The 6,534-nt window shown below is 45.7% G+C and overlaps 1 pseudogene; it reads right to left on the reverse strand.

Annotated features, from left to right (window-relative positions):
• Positions 1–450: 450 nt before the first annotated feature.
• Positions 451–4,871, reverse strand: LOC125517676 (annotated as a pseudogene).
• Between the last annotated feature and the right edge of the window lie 1,663 nt (positions 4,872–6,534).

Below are 6,534 nucleotides of genomic sequence, written 5' to 3' on the forward strand. Positions count from 1 at the left end.
TTGACAAGCAATTTTCAGGCAAACAAGCAAACCACGGACCAAATTGCCATGCTTACCTACTAAACTTGCCATTCTCGCATCAACTAAAGTTGCCATAAAAAATGTTCGATTTGCCATGAGCAAAATGAAACATTCAGGACTTACCAGGATCCAAAAAATATATGCATCCGCTTTCTCAACCTTCATAAACAAATAATGGATTGGACTGGAAACCTCGAGTAAGCTACATACTGGCCAGTTCTTTCGGCGGATTAAAAAATAAACCGCCTCCTCCTCAACTTTCCTCATAAGTCTCCTCCTTTATTCATTGAGGCTTCTGAACTAGTTATGGGATAACTAGTTTAGAAGTCTCAACAAGTTTAGAAAATGACTTTAAGCTGGGGAGAGGCAGCTTATTTTTTAAGCCGCCCAAAAGAGCTGGCCATTACTAAGAGAGAAAGCGTCCGTCCATTTCGGCAAAGATAGCTTCAATTTTTTTTCTTCATTTGCATGCACATGGACTCCATAGAATGAAGACTTATCTCGGCCAACAGTCAAAGGTACACAAACACGGTTCAATACACAAGAAGTAAAACTCTTTTCAACCAACTCCAACGAGACAAAAACAAGAACAGAAACAAATGACATCTTTTACTTTTTTCTTATTCAATGACTTCTTTCTTACCTACAGGGTTCCGGAACTAGGAAGATCCTCCCCTGCAGAAAGAAGGCCACTCATAAGGGCGGGGTGATGGAGCAGGCTCCATTGGAAGACCACTGCTGCTCTCATGCAACCCATTCATGCCTCCCGCACCACCAAGGCCAAGGTTCCCCCCGGCAGGCCTTGTGGATCTGCCGCCCATGAACATGGTTGACCATGTGTCAGACAGCCACTCGCTCTTCGCTGCAGGGTTTAACAATGTTGTGTCGAGGCTCCAATCTATTGAAGTGTAGTCGCACGGTGCTGGCGCATTGCTTCTCCAATCAGCATGAGATAAAGCTGAAGACGGCTCGGATGAGCTCCATCCTCCTCCTCTGAACGTCCCATGAGCTCCACAGGATTGGAAACAAAACTTTGTTGATGGTTTGCATGCATGAACTGCTGCTTGGCAGAATTAGCATTCTCCAAACTCATATTACGTAGTCCATGCCCTAAACCACCATTCAACATCATATCCACCCCTGATGCGCCATTCATGTACCATTCCCTTGAAGGTGGCTCTGATGCAAACATACTATGGCTTGTGGATGGTAGACTTTGCTTGGCAGCTGCGGATTGAGGACGCTGCATTACAACTACCGGGTCTCGCAAGCTTCCGTTATGCATTGCACTTTTCATCTCATTGCCGGCTGCCACATGTCGTGTTTCTGCCTTAATTTGTGGGACTGCAACAGGCACCGGAGATGATGTCACATAAGGAGCTGATGGAACCGAATTGGCAATAACCCGCCTCTTCTCGGGTTGAAAAAATTGTTGACGGACCAAATCTGACTTCACTGTTGTGGCCAATGGTTGAAACCCTTTAACTGCAGGTTCTTTTGGGCCACTACCATTTACTAAAAGCTTGTAGTTTGGGTCCTTCTCATCTCTCCTCATTTGCTGAGGCCCTACAGAAGATAACCCATTTGTTTGAGGCCTTGCTGGGTTCTGCGCAAGCATGACCTGCGGCTTGTTAACCAAGCCACTTGAATCACCAGACACTTCAGGCTTAGATGTGGTTGTTGCTGATTCTTGCTTCTGTGTCTTCAAGGCCTCCTCAGCCTTTTCTAGATCACCCTCAGAAGAAACAATAGCCCTTTCTACCTCTTGCTTTGTACACTTAAATTTCGCCTCCAGGATCACAATCTTTGCGAGCTCATCAGTTATATCAATCTTCAAATTAGCTCCAGACTGTTGAGCTGCTGCAGCTTGCTGCTTCGTTTCATCACTGCCATCAAAATTACATAGCCAGGCAACAGACTCCTCAAGACAGCCCTCGTTATGTATAAGGGCCATCGTTGCCTGGTCTGATGAGAAACCCATTGCAACAAGCTTCTGAGCAAGTGTCTCCAACTTTCTGGACATTAGGTATCCCTTGCAACGCTCGTGCAATTCCTGGGCACGCCTCTCCTTCTGCCTTTGATGCTTCTTCTCATTCTTTTGTCTGATCTTCTCACGTTTATCAAGATCACATCCAGGAATAGAGTCCACTCGAGGCGCAGTGCTGGTTGATTTTTCCTTTGTATCTTCTGACTCTCCAGAACAGCTACCATTATTTGAGGTGCAATCAAAGTCCCCTGTACCATGCGAGCTACGAGAATGCTCGTCTATTTCATCTGTATTCCTCAACTTTTCGTTACCCTGGCTACCCAGCAAAGAGGATGATGGCTCCAAAAGATGAAATTTTCCAGAGAGGTTATTAAAAGTACTTGCACCGGTGCCATTCCCCACTGGCTTGACAGCCACCTTAGGTTGCTCTTTTGCTGCTTTGAAAGCAGCTGCCCTATCCTTTGCCTTGGATTTGGATGCAGACGGCATTTCCAAAACGAACAGCCGAAAGGTTGTTTACCTGCAGCCAAGTTTCAACAAAAATTATCACTCTAGTAAAATATAAATATATATATATATGTTCTTTTCTACCAAAAATGATAAATATGCCCATCTAAGCACACCTTAATTCCAAGAATAAAACATTATAGTTTATAGACAAAAACTCCAGAAAATTGTTTAAGAAGTTGTCATCTGAATAATAGCTATATGCCTGGTAGACAATGAGTGGAGTCTGAGATTTTCAATGGAACATAAGTTGATCATAGAGATCCAAGAAGCATACTACAATCCTAGCATTTGGCCCAGTATTTATTAGCGCTCCTCACCTTGACATGCTGATCAATAGCATCACAATCTGTGCTTGGATAAGCACAACTCAATTAGTTACGCTTAGAAAGTATTCAGCTGACCCAATAGGGTTTCTAAGAATCAAAATACTACCAACTATTCAGGATAACAGGGAAGCTTTGCCCTCAAACAAAGTAGAAACATTCAACTGTTGCAACTAAGTGCCTCTTCCTGGCAGTGGTTCTAGATAAGCAGATGTTTCTAAAAGCGGATGCATGTCAAAAAACATGAAAACTAATGCAGCTCATCAAAAACCTCTCAAAATCAAATAATAATAATAATAAATTTCATTCCAGTGACCCATATTTACAGTTGCATTACTTCCTTATTATTGTTGCTTATTTTTCATTAGGCATGTCCAAGATAACCTTTTTCCATTTTATCTATGAGAGCAAATAAGTCATAAATTTATAGTTTACACACACCGGAGCACAAAGTAGGAACTAGATAAACCGTGAAGTGACAGAATCTGTTCACCTACCCCAGTCTACAAGTTCCAAACAGAAAGGCTGACCCAAGCGTCCGTTACATACAAAAATAAATTCACTAGCGTCTATACTACAGCTGACGTCACAGCAATTAAGAGCCACGATAAGCCACTAGCGAAAGCATACTAAGTTGCCCATATGGCAAGTACTGCAGAATTACTTTGCTATATAAAGCAAGCTACATAAGCTTAATTAGTATGGCGCCACTTCGGTTTGACCTCAATCTCTTCGTATGGTAACCTTTCTTCTGACTTACAACCACATTAAATTGTGACTGGTTATCATAATCAACTAACGGAATACGACAATTGACCTCAATCTCTTCGTATCGTAACGTTTCTCCTGACATACAAGCTACATTAAATTGTGATTGGTTATCATAATCAACTAACGGAATACGACAATTGACCTCAATCTCTTCGTATAGTAACGTTAATTCTGACATACAAGCTACATTAAATTGTGATTGGTTATCATAATCAACTAACGGAATACGACAATTGACCTCAATCTCTCCGTATCGTAACGTTCCTTCTGACATACAATCTACACTAAATTGTGATTGGTTATCATAATCAACTAACGGAATACGACAATTGACCTCAATCTCTTCGTATCGTAACGTTTCTTCTGACATACAAGCTAGCTACACTAAATTGTGATTGGTTATCATAATCAACTAACAGAACACGACAATTGACCTCAATCTCTTCGTATAGTAACCTTTCTTCTGACATACAAGCTACATTAAATTGTGATTGGTTATCATAATCGGCTAACGGAATACGACAACCGACGCGTAACGACAAAGCTAGCGGCCAGCATATTTACTACAACACAGAACGCGACAAGTTGTTTCGCCGTACGAGTTGCTTGCACCAGTAGCTTTAAAACTAGCTTCCACGCCCCCATGGTCCTATAAAACCTAGCACCAAATCTTCAGCCAGCAAAAAACAGGGAAACTATCTATCTCCTCCTATATCCTATAAAACAGGACAGCCCAGCAGCACAACAGCTCCATGGCTCCGCCAATACATGACGAACAGAGGGGAACCCCTGGAATCCAAGCACGTCCGAAATTCACAACGAGTACCGACGCGGGGCATCAGCCAAGCCCGAGGGGCGTGCGCCCCCCATGATGCTCCTCGGCCTCCGACAACGCCAGGCCGCCGGAAAGCGCGATCCCGTGGCGCGGGACCGCCCAGGCCGACCGAATTCAGCGGCGGGCACGGCACCCGGCCACGCGCCGGGCGCCGGGCGCCACCCCACGACGAGCCGCATTCCGCCGCGCCCCTAGATCAAACCGCGGGGCGAGACGCCACGCTCCGAACCGAATCGAGACACGTAGGGATCAGGGGGTAGGGGAGAGGCGTGCGGAGGGGCTTACCGGAGGCAGCAGCGGGAGGGGCGTAGGGTTTTGGCGGCGGCGGCGGCGAGATCGAGGGGCGGGGAGGGATTTGGGGGTGGGGCGAGTTAGGGTTTGGTTGACGCGGGTGGGGGATGGGTCGGGGCGGGGTGGAAGACGAGGGAATGACAGAGGAGGGGGGCGGGGGGATCGATCGGGTGGGGGCTTGCGGCTGGCTTGCGTCGCCTGGCTGTGCTTTTGGGTTGGGTTGGTTCGGTCTGGTCTCGTTTGTTTCGCGTGTGGCCGTGTGATTGTGGGTGGGGCTGGGAAGACGCATGCGTCTCCTCCCGCGCCTGCCACAGCAGCGTCCAGAGCCGTAGATCTCGGGTCCTCGGGTGGGTGAAGAAAAAAAATTGGCGAGAAGGAAAATGTTTTTTTTTTGTGGTGGAATGATCGGGTCCAGCCCGCTCCATATTGGACACGCACCGGCCCAAAAGACAAACAGGCTCGATGTTGCTTGGGCTGGATGGATTAGGGAGTGGAACGTCCTTGAAAAAGTAATGATATTCCTTATCGGCAAACCCGGGACCAACTAGTTAACGAGCACTCCTTTCGGAGCCTCGCAACGATCAACGCCACTTGGCGCGCTCTCAGCCATTCGTCACATGTCGCGCTCTAGGCGCTCCCTTCGGATTTTGTTTTTTCTATTTTTCCGCACGCGTTTTTGGCCTTTTAAACGATTTTTTTGGGGGTTTCGACGTTTTGGTTTTTCACCGGTCTTCCTTCGCTTTTCAATAAAAAAAAATTGCGCGAAAAAACGCGTTTTCTTTTTTTTCCTTTCATGAGAGTCACGATTTTGCTTCCGCGAGAGGCACGATTTTGCTTTTGCAAGAGTCACGGCCGTGCCTCTCGAAAACGAAAAAAATACGTTTTCTATTTTTTTTTCGCGAGAGTCACAGTTTTGCTTCCTCGAGAGGCACGGGTGTGCTTTCGCGAGAGTCACGGCCGTGTCTCTCGGAAACGAAAAAAAACACGTTTTCTATTTTTTTTCTTTTGCGAGAGTCACGGTTCTGCTTTCGCGAGTGTCACGGTTGTGCCTCTCGAAAAGGGAAAAAACGTGTTTTTTAATATATTTTTTCCTTTCGCGAGAGTCACGGTTTTGCTTCCGCAAGAGTCATGGTTGTGCTTTCACGAGAGTCGCGGCCATGCCTCCTCAGAAACGGAAAAAAACGTGTTTTCTCTTTTTTTCCGCGAGAGTCACGATTTTGCTTTTGCGAGAGGCACGGGCGTGCCTTTTTCAAAAAGGGAAAAAACCCGTGCTCCCGGCTTGGTTTTTTCGTCCGATTTTTTTCATCTGGTTTTTTTGTTAAAAAAATTCATCAAAACCTATCAACATGGAATCTAGTTTTGAAAATCTCGACACGAATAATCCAATAGTAAAAGCGGTTCGAGATTTGGACGCATGGTTTGAAAGATAAAACGTTTTGAATAAACGGATCTACGAAAAAAGGGAAAACTCTTAGGTTGCGATAAGTGGCGCGCTGCATGTGCACCACTTGTCACAACTAGAAAAATTGGCGAGATCTTTGCAACGAATACTCCTTAATTAATGATTTCGGGCAAACCCTATTCGGCGTTGCAGGCGCCGGTTAAAGGCAACTTTCCTAACCAGCTCCTGCAGCCGCAATAACTGTGATCTGGCCCATTTATCTGTTCTAGTGTGTAGGTTTTTTTTCTTCTGTTTCTAAAAACAGCCCGCTCCATATTGGACACGCACCGGCTCAAAAGACAAACATGCTCGGTGTTGCTTGGGCTGGATGGATTAGGGAGTGGAACGTCCTAGA

The sequence above is a fragment of the Triticum urartu genome, chromosome 1 (genome assembly GCF_003073215.2).
Source record: "Triticum urartu cultivar G1812 chromosome 1, Tu2.1, whole genome shotgun sequence".
Lineage (NCBI taxonomy): Eukaryota > Viridiplantae > Streptophyta > Magnoliopsida > Poales > Poaceae > Triticum > Triticum urartu.